Raw genomic sequence first — 15,047 nt, 5'->3', positions numbered from 1 at the left:
TGTAATTGTTTAGCCAATATAAGACAAAGAAAAAATATATGGTTACCTAAACAATTATACAATATCGTTAAATTCAAATTTAACAACATCCATTACAATGACCTCCTCGTAACCTTTTGTATTTAACCTATATATATATATATAAATATTCTAAGACTACGTATATTATATTATCTTCTTTCGATCATTTAACTCTAATACCGAAGGTACAAGGCGGACGATCGACAGTCTAGAGAGACTGTGAGTAAAATAAACTATAATAATATGCACAATCTCTCGGAAATTATTTCAGGATTTCGGTCGAATGGTTACGTGGTAGCCGTGGTTGGTAATTATTTTAAATAATCGTATTGTACATTAATTTTAACGAATTCGACGACATTTATACGACCTAGTGGGCGTGATACTTATACATATTATTATGCTCGACGGTATGCGAAGCTTTCGTCGAACCCTTAGATAGGATCCGATTGTGTGCGTTCTGCAAATTTAATGACTATACCGCAGTTGCTGAAAATAATGCATCATTACCGATACAATACGGTGCACAGCCGAGCATATTATAATATTCGAACCGAAATGTCAAATCAAAACCAAACGTTTCTACAACAGTTATCACGACTAAATAATTCATCGCCGTTACGTATATTATAGGTATTTATAGTTTCTCGCGTGTTATTATGATAACGACGAATATGGCTGGACGTGAATTCGCGTGATAGGTGTAAAATATTATAATAATAATATTACAATATTATATATTATCACGTGCGTCATATATTCATATAATAATATTATTATCATCGTTACGTTTTCGGGGCCAACTTATTGACTTATTTTTAAATGTTTGGAAGAAGATGGAATTTTAACTTACTTTTGTAAAAGAAAACTAGCAGTGATGGAGGAAAACTACATCTCATTTTTGAAAGAAAATGGATCCACCCTAATCTAATGAATGTTTATAGACTTTGTAGACAAATTAAGTAATAAAGAAGTGTGTGTCAAGGGTGAAGCTTGTAAACCCTATGTTAAAATGTAATTCTATAATTATATAGGACACAGCGTAAGCTTTAATTGATCCAGTCCACGGGTAAATAATTGATTGATAAGTGCAAATTTACACTTCATCGTGATTAGATGAACCACGATTTCCGAAAAAAACAATTTGTTACCATGGTTTATTACAGATACTACAGCTAGATTTAATTATCCAACTCGAGGCATATTTTGTTGAATAAGCTATACCAATTGTCATTCAGTTCATTAATACAAACATTTGAATCATTAATTGATCAAATTAAAAATTTAACAAAAAAAAAAAGTTGTATATTATAGGTATTTATAGTTTCTCGCGTGTTATTATGATAACGACGAATATGGCTGGACGTGAATTCGCGTGATAGGTGTAAAATATTATAATAATAATATTACAATATTATATATTATCACGTGTGTCATATATATTCATATAATAATATTATTATCATCGTTACGTTTTCGGGGCGAACTTATTGACGAGAGCGAGACGTTATCGGCGGTGGCAAACTATTGACAACCGTAACAAAATATTACAATAATATATTATAACATAACAACGTTGACGGGCGCCTATACGCGTCGTCATTATTCGCATACGCGCGGTTAGGTTATCGCGTACACTGTTCGTTGTCACCGTCCACGCGTAATTCAGCCATCATGAAGAACCTTACTCGAGCTGTCTGCGTAGCCATCGCGCTGCTAACAACATCCGCGGCCGTCGGCCGTCTACTCCCGGCCACCGGTCTCTCACCAGTGGCGTACCACCACGACGCGCTGAAAGTGATCGATGTGTGCCGGATGACCGCCGTCGACTTGGCTCAGCAGCCGTTCGCGCTGTCCGTGGTCGCGTTGGGGGAGATGCCCGCCGGGTTCCTAAAGTCGGTGCACAAACTGATTGGCATGGCTGTACTCATGCACGCGCCAGCCACGAATCTCAGCCCGGACGTGGCGCGCGCCGACGAAGGTGTCCGAGCGGTATTGGTGATCGTCGACGGCGGTGACCTCTCCGATCCAGTGGACGCCGTGCTCGGGCTAATCGTCAACAACACGGTGCGGGTAGCGTTGAACCAACTGTCGCACTACGTCATTTGGCTGACCCGGTCGGGCGTGGTCCACCTGTCGGCGATCGAGGCGGTGTTCCGGGTCGCCTGGCGACGGCGATCCGCTGGCAATGTGGTGGTCATAGCGTCCGCTGCCGCGTACACGTACAACCCGTTCCGGGACGCGGTCACCGAGTGGCCGATGGACGCGGCTGGACTGCGCGCAGTCGCCCGGCAGAGGATGACCGACCTGAACGGGCACCCGGTTCGCATATGCATGTTCCCCACCCGGCTCAAGGCGGTCAAGCAACCGGACGGCTCGTACAAGGGAATGGACGGCATCGTCGCGGCCACGCTAGCCAAGCACATGAACTTCACGCCCATCTACAGCGAGCCCAGCGACGGTGGCAAGTACGGCTGGGCCGAAGCCAACTCCGAGTCCACCGGCTCCGAATCCAATACCGCGGTTACCGCCGACAACAGTACCGACTCGAATTATACGTACACAGGCCTGCTGGGCGACTTGGTGCACAACAAAGTGGACATGGCGTTCAACGGCGTCTTCCTCGACGTAATCATTATTGCATATATCGTGCACTATACCTGCAGCATGCACTCAAGTTAATAGTACCTACGATTATACAACATTATCGCGGGTGACATATTATTTTTAAAGGCGACTTCACACTGCGCACAGTGATACGGTAAACCAGGATTTCTGTAAACAACTTTTTTTTTTTGTTAAATTTTTAATTTGATCAAACGATTCAAATGTTTGTATTAATGAACTGAATGACAATTGGTATAGCTTATTCAACAAAATATGCCTAGAGTTGGATAATTAAATCTAGCTGTAGTATCTGGAATAAACCATGGTAACAAATTGTTTTTTTCGGAAATCGTGGTTCATCTAATCACGATGAAGTGTAAATTTGCACTTATTAATCAATTATCTACCCGTGGACTGGATCAATTAAAGCTTACGCTGTGTCCTATATAATTATAGAATTACATTTTAACATAGGGTTTACAAGCTTCACCCTTGACACACACTTCTTTGTTACTTAATTTGTCTACAAAGTCTATAAACACTCATTAGATTAGGGTGGATCCATTTTCTTCTAAAAATGAGATGTAGTTTTCCTCCATCACTGCTAGTTTTCTTTTACAAAAGTAAGTTAAAATTCCATCTTCTTCCAAACATTTAAAAATAAAACTAGCTGATATTATTACACTAGTATTGTTCTATTGAAAACCCGATACCGTATTATAAGAAAGAGTTACTGTTAATAATATCGTAACGTCATCGTAACTTTATTTAAGTTAAATTATGATGTGCACCAATCTACATATTTTATTTTATTTAAAATAATTTATTGTTGATAATTCAAAAGTTTATTATTATTATTATTATCATTAGAATAATATGACTTAAGAATTAAATTATATTCTTTATTCATTGTTGGTGGAAAATTAAAAGTTGAGGGAAATAGTCTATATTTAAACTAATTTTTTATTATAAGGAAATGGCATCTCATAATTGAAAAAAAAATAAGTGGCTTTAACTTTATATACATTTTCTTTTTATACGGCATCAACAACGAGGTTATTAGCCGACGTTATAGTATTTTGAATTTACATTAATTTCTTATATACATAATTTAATTGCTACTTCTTACCTTTATTTACATATGTACCTACATTTTTACCTTAAGTTCTAATTATTTAAATCAGTTGACGCAGTTCTGCTGAGTTGACAAAATTAAAAAGTCTTTTGGCCGTCTCGGGAGTGGGTACTAACATCTCGTATAGTGTCTCGGGAAGTTTCAGTTCGATGTGCCTTTCAATGAATTGTCGACATTCTGTCAGTATATGCTTGACTGTAATTAATTATTCCTCGCGTTGGGCATGAATAAGGTGAATCTTCTTTGGCAATGAGGTATCCGTGAGTATTGTGGGTGTAGCCTATTCGTTGGTGGGTGAGAATTACCTCATCCCTTCTGACTTTATATCTTATACAACTCTTTTTGAAAAACTTTAATTTAAAACTATAACATGCATATTATACCTATTTTAGTTATAATAAGTATATAATTATTTCTTCATCAAACTTACAATTATAACAACAAGTCCAAATCAAATGTAGTATTATTAAATAATAAAGATTCTAAATTTTAAATCGTTGAAAATCATATTTCTAGATAAATACAATTTGATATAAATCTGAAGTCAGTACTAAAATTAATACGTATATTACGTATATTATTATTAGGTAATAGAATTTTAAGCATATTATATTAGATTGATTATAGGTTATAGGAGCATTGTATTGTCTCTGTCGTTAGTATGTCATACAAATTGCATACTATCATAATTAGTGCTTCAGAATAAAATTAATGTAGAAAATTCAAGAATAATACATTTTACATCAAGTTTAGGAATTTTCGAATCTACAAACTATTCTAAAGTTGTACGAGAATACCACTATTATATTCAGCGCTATTGTATGTAGGTAGATAGATAGGAAGGTACCACTTACATTTTCGAAAACTATTTAAGCATAAGTCTATAGAATAGCTAATGAAACGTTTAACTATAATACGTACTTAGTGAATTTTGATAAAGAGCGTGTTTCCAACTAATTGTAATCAAATGTTAAATTCATTTCATTCTGAAAATGTATTACTTTTAAAAGTAATAATACTCAAAACAAACGCGTATAATGATAACAATTATTATTTTATTATTCGCGTGAATAAAAGTATATATATATATATTATATATGCCTTTTAAATATTTTTTTTCAAGAACGCATCTTCATATCCGTTTGATTTATTTATTTTTTTTATTTTTATTTATTTATTCAAGGCATACGAATCTAACAACACGATCCAATATACGACACCGGTGATGTTCGATGAGCTGTGTTTCGTCGTGCCCAAAGCGCAACAAATGAGCCAATGGCGTGCTATATTTACGGCGTTCGACGTGCGGCTTTGGTACTGTTTAGCCGTCTCGTTTGTAGTGGCTCTGAGTGCGTGGACCCTAATACGACGCACCACGAACACACCGTATACCCTCACCGTTCTTTCCATAAACTTGTTCAGAGTTTTCTTAATGGTGCCCCTGAATCGTGTGCCGAACAACGTTTCCGAACGGCTAATGGTCGTCTCCACCGTTCTGTTCGGGTTCATCATGGCTACCAGTCTGCAAGCGGTCATGGTCAAGTATCTGAGCTATCCGAAATACGAGCGGGACGTGGCCACCGCGCAAGAACTATACGACACCGGCATGCCAGTGCTGTCGGCTTCCAACAATCTCATACTGCTGTTCGAGTCCGACGAAAGACCTCTGTACGTAAAGATGTCGGATCGATTTTCAATCGTCAACAACAAGTCCTTAGACATACTCGGCGAAGTGGCGAGTAAACGGGTATGGCATATCATTATTATTACCTATCAAAGCAAGTCCGCATCATAAAATTTATATAATTTTAGTTGATTTCAAATTCAATATAAAATGTAGAAATATTTTTTAAGATATACACCAAGATGATTGATCTTATGATTATATTATTTTCATTAAGTGAATCGCTAAAAAAAATTGAAATCATATAAGAATATAATAAAATGTTACAGGCTTCCTATAAATTCATTTTGAATAGTTGAGTTGGAATTATTCCAACAAAAACAAACGCATCAACCTAATACATTTTATGAAATAATAGGTAATATATTGATACAAGTTTATGTGCTTAATGAGATACAATTTTGAATATATTTATGTATCAAAGGTCAATAAGATGGCGTAGACTTTACTTGGATACCTACATCGCTTTTGAATAAAACCCATTAAATATTCTCATAGATTTTATATAAATGAATTTTTCAATAATGTGGCTTTTAAAATAATTCTGTATAATACCTATGTTATTGTATAGGTATTGAGTCAAATATATTCAAACGTTTTCGGTTGGAATATGTAAATTGTATATAATATAAAATAACAATAATAGATCCGGCCATAATGGGGGTTTGAGGGTAATTTATTATTTTTGTTTGGTGGCGATATGCAAATGAACCTTACAGTAAAACAAAACTACTAGGTCACATTATAATAAATTATTATTTATTGTTATGTGACGTATGACATTGTAACACGTGGGATGTGAAGCAGACGTATGCAATTATGTGTCACAGACAAATCGACGTGTATTATAATGTACGTAATTATTTGAAAATAAGATGTTATGAAATTTACGGTGTCTTATTTCTGAACGAATTTTATTCGATGTATTTTCACGGTTTACATGGCATATCGATGGTTTCAAGTATCTATAAAATATTGTCGTACGGAAATATTTTTTTGCAGCACGAGACCAACGTTAAAATTGATTTTATGACGTCGACCACAAAATTATAATTTCTTATAGTTATCTCTATGATATAATAATTAGGTATACCATTGCGTTTTCTTATTTTATAATAATTATGATATAGCATTACGATTGAATTTTTATTTTTATTTTTATTTATTTTTCATATCATATCATATTATCATCGTTTTGTGGCGATAATAGACATTTGCCGCAATCGGGAGGAAAAACGATCTGGTGGAAAAAATCGCCAGCTCGTACGTGAAAAACAACGAAGTTCTGTTGCACATAGTGGACGAATGTCCGAGGTCGTTCCACATCGTTTACTTGGTCCGCCGAGACGTGCCGTTCATACACGTCGTGGACCGCATAATCACCACGTTCGTGGAAAGCGGTATCGTCAACAGCTGGTTTATGCACGCGAAACCGTTCCGGCCGATATCCGATTACCATCACCGAAAGGACCCGCACAAAGTGTTCACCTTCAAGAACGTGGTGATAGCGTTCATGTGCCTCACGATAGGGCTGATCGCGAGCGGGATCGCTTTCGTGGTGGAACTCGTCTACTTCTACAAGATTGCCAGTCCGGACGTCCGCCGCCCTAACCCGAAGAGCATAATATTTTTTACGCGGCCGCAGCAGCCAAACGATTTTCAATAGGACGCCAGTGCCCAATAATAATATTATTATAATATGATTATAATAACCACATTTTTAGTATATTATTGAATACTATTAACATGCATATTATATGATATTACTATAATACTTTAACGTCGAGTCGTGGATAATGATAATATATTACTGTAGCGTTAGCCGTTAATTATTGTAGCATTCACCGTCAGATACTGTTAACAGCCCGAGTGGATTTTGTGAACAATGGTTGATGCCGTACTTGACTAATACATTTTAGTTGTTAGGTACGTAACTCTGCACATTATATAATATTACTAATAATATTATCCAAGGTCAAAGATTCTAAAATCATCTTGATATATTACATAATATACCTAGTAAAAAAGTTATATGAATTCACTGACAAAAAACTAAACCAAAGTACCCATGCATTTGACTTATTTTGTTTAACTAAGTATAATTAATGGGTAATTTGGTCTAGAATATAACATTAAATCACAATGTCACGTTTATTCAATTTTTTTATTTCAAGTTAAAAATTTGTTTGCCAAAATGTCGCCGCAGGCTATGTAGTTTTTCAATTATGAAAATAATTATCTAAACATTCTAAACGTAGGTATATTGATTATATTTATTTTATTTGGATTTTATTGTATTTTACACGTTTCTGCTATTCTTATATAATATTATATAACAATTAAAACTTATAAGTAATAACCGCTTTGGTAACCTTCTACGGCTAAACACATAAATCTAAAAAAAACTTACTCATAAGATAGGCATCGATGATACTAAATGGCAATTACTTAAACAACAATGAATTATAATATATAGTCATTTTCAGTTAAATAAAAATACAAAGTGCAATAAATACACTTATAGTTATACTTCGTTAAGTTGTATTCAATTATCTGCAACAAACCAGTTTCTTATTAATTATTATTGTGGATTTTTTGTTATTTTATGTTATTTTCTGGATAAACCACTGCGACTTAATAACTATTTATATCATAGATTGCAATGTAGTAATTGATTATTAATTATTAATTGCACATCTGCACACTACCTAGCTGTACTTAATAAATAAATAAATTGTATACCACAGGTGTTATATGCAACTATTAATAACTATAAACAATATTTAGATAACAACTGGTCACTGCAGCTGAGCTTACTTAAACCTATTTTTATTAATCTAGCTTGAAAAACTAAAATATGTAAAAAGTAAGAACTATTAAGTATAGGTGCATAATATTATTTTAATTTCAATTGAAAAAGTAATTATTAAAATGTAAATATCCGTATATTATACATATATATATGTAATGATAATGTCCTCTAGTTGTCGAAGCAGAAATTTATAATTTCAAGACAAATAAAAAAAGTAATATATAATATGTATATACCTATAATTTCGATTATCGATTAATGAAATAAAATAAATCGTATAAATGTATGACTTTATATTTATCTAATTTTCAATATTAGGTATTATTCATCAATCAATAATCATCATTATTGTTTTAGACGATGGAATATTTTAAGTCTGGTGAGAATTTTTAAAATAACAATTTCCTGTAGGCCTATATAGCTTATAAAAAATAAAAACAATTTTTTCAGTCATTGTGATTGGTGTTTTTTTTTTTGGTTTATAGTTTCATTTATAAAACAAATCTGTAAACACCTGAACACAATTTATATTCTTTTAGAAGGTATGATAAAGAAATTATGTTTTTTTGAAAAAAATAAATATTATATTTTCTTTTACTTCGCATAAAATGTTTTACTTTACTTATTGATCAAAACTTTTAGATTATAAAAAAAACATGCAAAGCTTCTTTTTATGAGCCTACGTGTTTTCAATATCACTTAAAATAAAGTTTAAAAGAAAGTGTTCACTTTGTGCAATCTGACCCCTACAGTTAGGCCTATTTAAAACACGGGTACCGCACATGATATTGCCACCAATTTATCTCCTAAAACAGTTCTGAATACCTAACGAATATTATATAATATTATGTACTTGCTTATAATCCCTCTCTGTAACTATGGTTACTAGTTAACTTTATCAACTAGCCGGCAAAGCATTTAACTTTGTCACAATATTATATACAACTTTTCAAAACTAATTGCGTACAAGTCATTAGGCACATTGAAAACAGCGATCCTGTTTTATTCCATTAATTTATGTTGGCTAAACTAAAACATAATTATTAATTAGACCATAATTTGTTATAAAATTAAACACCCTTTTAAATTATTTTATTATTATTATTATTATTATTATTAAAGAAATAACCCTCGACAACTTGGCCATTGAGATTATATTATTTTTATAGTCCTAGTTTTATATTATCGCGGACAATTAAAAATTCAAAAAAAACGATCACACAAAATAATTCTAAGCCTGATATGTTTAACGCGTGTCAAAAGTACTATACATACTAACGTATATAATATTATATAGTGCGATTGCTTATAATTTATTTAATTTATTTGATTTTGATGAACCCAAGTATCCAACGATAGAGCCATTTCGGTAATTTCATTAAAATTTATAAAGTGTATATGTTATATATGGTGCACCTATATACGTACAGAGCTTACGTATGAATTTCGATTTTACATATCGAACCCTCATCTGCAAGGGTGTTGGTAAATTGATAAATACGCAGAAACCAAATAAGATTCGTAATTTATTTTTTATTAATTTAAAATTATTATATCTACTATAAGTACTTTGAATTTCGTGAAGTAGGTACCCAACTGTACGCTTATCATAACTCGTGTATTGTGACAACCATCGTGTTATTTAATTTGAATTTTTTATCTTCACTAATGATTAACGACCGTTAAAACATAGCATAAATAAGGTTAAAATTAATAACTTTGAATTAGTAGTATAATTTTTCTTATTCTAATATACATATACTAACTGTATAATACCAAGCTCGGTAAATGATTTCAAACCCTAATTTGTTATTTAAAATTAATGTTTAAAATCCCTGCAGGCTTAAAAATTGATTAATAAATTAAAATTTCGAGTAAGAGAAAAATTAAAAATTAAAATCCAGAACGTAGATTTCACAATATAGGTATTGAACAGTTACAAAATGATAAATATTCATGAAATAACCACTCACCAGTGGTACATATATAAAATATAAATAGTATATAATTGGTAACTAATAATTTTTTAAATGGGTCATTTATTCAGTTAAACTGAAAAAAAATGTTTGATATTTTTATATTATTGTTTTTTTTTTTAAGTCCAAATACACAGTATAGATTGGCGCATATAAATATATATTTTAATCAAATGCAACCAAACGTGCAAACATATTACTGCTTAGTATATTACTTTTAAATTGAAATAATTTTGGTAGGTACCTATTGTTAATTGTTATATTAACACATGAACAGTAAACCTACACAGCACACACAAATTATAATAATGCCATGTACGTCATTGTGCAACGAGTAGTTGATTAAAAATACCGTCAGAATATCGAAATTAATTTTGCGCCACGTCTTGGACTGTTATGTGTCTCGTAACTGTTGGCAATATGGCGGTAGAGGGGAGGGTAGTCGTTGTTGGTGGTGGTCTGATAGAGAGTTTGTCGTTGGGGGGGGGGGGGCGAATCCAGTGCTCGAATTGATGTTTCGGTGAATCGTTTTTCAAAAATCCGTTTCATCTCGCCAAGGAAGCGACGGCAACAACTCGGCCGGCGAAACATGTGCACTGGAACCTATATATGAAAAACGTGTGGTGGAAGTGTACACTCACGTGCCACAGCGGTCCACGTACGATTTTTGTGTCATATGAGACTACACGCAGTTTTAATAAATACAAATATAATATATATACATATATACACAAACTTTCGTCGGCAGAGACTGCCATTAATCAACACCGCAGCCACCGCCGTTATACGTATAGAGATTACAACACTATAGTGTATACTTGCGATGACGTTTCTCTCTTAATAACGAATTCGGTTCCAACGTTAAGTAATTACTATTATATTAAACCTACACTCGGGTGTGCATGTGCACATGTGTGTGTTCGGGATGGGGGGGGGGAGGTGTAGATTGATGGGTGGTTGTGTCTTGTGTGCTGCAGTATATGCGAACCGTGACTGTTTGCTTTTGAAATGTTGCACAATGCGTTGACGTCGTCGCCGTTGTTGTCGTCGTGTGTTGTCTGCTTCTAGGCCTAGAAGATAATGGTGTACGGCGAAGAGGCTACACTTATGGCGATATATTGTGTGAGGGAGAGAAAGACAACTTATGTCCGGCGAAAAGAACCGACATTATGGCCACCACGGCACCACGCTCATAATATAATAATATTACTCTATGGTCTTTCATTGCGTATATTATTAATAGTAATTTTATGTTTAAAACTGGTGTTATTGAACACGTACACGCGAGATGCGATTGCAGTTGTTGCCATGCGGGCTAATCAAAATCCGTCGGCGAGGAGATCGATCGGCCGGATGGTCGACGGACGTGCTGTGCGGACGGAATTGGTGGTCATTTGTAAGCTCGTTTCATTTTTACTTTTTTATTTTTTTTTCACATTTTAATTGATTCATTTGCCGCAGTATCATTGTATCAATAATGATTATTATTAAGCTGGACGCAGATAGCCAATCGAATAACGGCGGTGCTGTTATTGTGACGTGTGATGCGTGGTGATTAAATCGCCGTTTAATTGAAATAGTATAAAAGTTAAATTTTTTTTTTAATTATCGATGTTTTAAAACGCGTTTTGTTTATTATTGTGATACACTATGGTATACTATATTATTTTATACTAAAAACAGGTATGCAGTGTGAGTGCTGAATAGTTTGGCCGATCGTTAACAATAAACATATATGTAATTTATATAATATACCTAGTCGTTCATTACTGATTACGGTAGCCTATTTCGTATTTCAAAATAATTTAATATACCTAAGTGAATAATACAATATATAACATATGATACGGATGTGTAAACTACGCGCAGTAGAAACAATCATAATATATTTCCGTAGCAAGCTTGTCACCACGATAAAATAATTATAATAATAATAATTGTCACTGCAACGCTTCGCATTATATACACGCATGGCTTTGTGGCCATGGAAACAGTACGTCTATCCTAGCTGGTTAATAATAGCGTTGTTCTCGCCTCCAAGCCGGAAACAAAATCAAAACAATCTTCCCGTTACTGTAGCTTATTCAATAACGGATTATGTTGCAACATTATATTATTTAGAACCGTGCAAGCTCTTTTGACTACCCATAAGCGTTTGAAAATCGCATATACGAATATACTTACGATTATGTTTGTTATTGCTATTGTTTAATGATTTGAGGGAGACGATTACCGTAACACTATTACGCAACGATCTTTATCGCTTCTTTTGTAGGTACCGAAACTACTGAACGGTTAATAACATGTACCTATTGAAAAAAACATCAAAAACGTATTCAGAATTTATAACATAATGTATAACACCATCTCCTAGTTATAGTTAATAAACGTAAATTCATACCTATAGTGATTGTATACATTTTTATCATCAAATGGACAAAAATAAACTCAATACGAACAGTCAATTGGTGCATTTAGGGTAGCCAGATAAGTTTTTTAAAAAATATTCAAATAAGTATAATAACTTATTTCTTAAATTGTATACCTTTTTATTACCTGCATATTTTTTACAAAAAATTATAGAAAATATAACCAATTAAATGTATACAACTGCCATACAGGCAATTATATAATATAATGTAATATACAAGATTATTTTTAAGTGCCTCAAGCCATTATTCTTATGCTTAAATTATGCAAGTATTTAATTTATAATTTTTTCAATTGTAAGTACCTTCTTTTAAGTCTATTGACAGTTTAATGCGTATAAATGCGTTTAACGGAACTTAAAGGCTTATAACGGTCACGCAACTACTTTATCGAGGTTTTTATGTGCAGGATTTCACAACCATACAGCATTATTTGCAACTAAAATAAATTCTAAATAAGGGCCAAAGAAGCATCCTAGCTAGTAACTAGTCCGAATCTTTAAATACTATTACATATAAATCTAGGAAAAAACGTTACATAACAATAAACAGCAATGATAAAAATGTAGACAATTTTTTAGATATAATACCGTGTTCTGCAGACCTGCAGTGTATCAGGTATTGTTGCAATAATAGATGTCTTGAATTTGAATTCAATAATATTACATTATTATAATCATGTATGTAAAACGATTCTCCCGAAGACAGTCTGTCACCCTATTTTATACTACCTAACTATATATAATATGATAAATTTATATTGACATTAAAGTTATTTAATTTTTATATGGGGGCCGGTTCGAATCTCGGTCACGGGCGGCATCGCTCTTCGGGAATTTCGCGGTGTCTAGAGAGAGGTCGCCGCAACCCAACCGGCCATTGCAGAAACCTACGGGTGCCCCTTCAAAATTCTGCCAAAAACCCACATGTTAAAACCTACAGTATCTTTCCCTACAGTTCCGCAGGCTAATGACCTCAATTGTCGAAGCCTTAACCCTAAAAACAATTTGTTTTTTCTAGAATGGTAATAGAATAAGTTGAATTCATTATTACCGAAAACATTGAATTTAAAAAGGTCATTATATCCATATTATAATCAAAATAATTATAATGTTTGAACTTTAAACATTGAAGTACCATGATTTATATATATTTAAATTACAACCATACTACTAAAACCTATACTATTTGTTAAAATATTTAAAATAATATCATCTACATTTTATCTGAAAATATCGATATAAAAATACTATGTTAATATTATTTTATTTTTATTTTTTTGGTTTCACTAACCATTTCTTGTGTGGAATCTTGTATTAAATTTTTAAGTGTTTTGACTGAGTAAAAATTATTTATTGACAATAATTAAAATAATGTAAAATGTTTAAACTTAACTCAAAAAACGTCAAGATGTTTTGAAAACATTCCCGTGTACATAAAATAAACATTCGTTGAACATTTCAAGTGTCTGCGGTTATTCGTTTTTGAGTTTCACCAAAAAAACAATTTAGATTTCATCTGATCTTGTAAAAAATTACTGTTTTTCCTTAACTTTTTTTTTCCCGATCATTGAGAAACGTACTGGAGATTTTTAATTTTGACTTCTCAAAAGTACCAACTTAATCAAAATTTCTATCAGAAACAACTCTCAAAGATTAAAATTTAAGTATTTTATTTTTACTATACTTATCATGTAGGTACAGACATTAAAAAGTATAAAGACAAACGTGATTATAAAACCAATACATTCATCAGTCTTAGTAGTCTTACATACCATTGGATTGTATTTAAATGGCATAGGTTTTAATTACACGAAACATATTAAGCGACAATGTGAAATTCTTATCTACATTTTGTCTTTAGTGGTAGAAAAAATTATGATACCACCAAATAGACATGCATGCAGTAAATGCTGCAGTAACAATCTATTAGGTATTACCGTAAAAGTATCACTGTATAATTTTAAGGGTTAAGGAATTATATGAGTTTAAATAATAATTTATCACGATAATAATAATTTAAAACAGTTTTGTGATTAAGAAACTTATTTCATAATACTAAGCGCACAGGATAAATTTTTTTTGCATATTTTGATACATTTTCATTTGTAATATTATGTTATAAATATTGCGCTAACATTTTTAAATGGCGATATTTAATATTTACTTGAATTAAAAAAAAATACAATTTAGAATCAACATCTACAGGTACTATATTTGTGCAGTATATAAAAGTACAAACTATATACTATACATACAATGTAAACGTCTTATCTATTTTTTGTTACCCATGTAATAATCAATAACGTCAATTCAACCCAGTGGTTCCCAACTGGTGGTCCGTGGACTCATCTTAAGTGGTCCGCGAATAAAACAATTTTAAT

General features: G+C 32.8%; 1 pseudogene; it reads left to right on the top strand.

The window, feature by feature from the left end:
• The first annotated feature begins 579 nt into the window (after positions 1-579).
• LOC149058961 (uncharacterized) lies at positions 580-7,131 on the top strand (annotated as a pseudogene).
• Positions 7,132-15,047: the final 7,916 nt, after the last annotated feature.

The sequence above is a fragment of the Diuraphis noxia genome, unplaced genomic scaffold (genome assembly GCF_037042655.1).
Source record: "Diuraphis noxia isolate RWA-SAM2 unplaced genomic scaffold, SU_Dnox_SAM2 contig0002, whole genome shotgun sequence".
NCBI lineage: Eukaryota > Metazoa > Arthropoda > Insecta > Hemiptera > Aphididae > Diuraphis > Diuraphis noxia.
The sequence above is the reverse complement of the archived record's forward strand: the minus strand, read 5'-3'. Positions and strand labels throughout refer to the sequence as shown.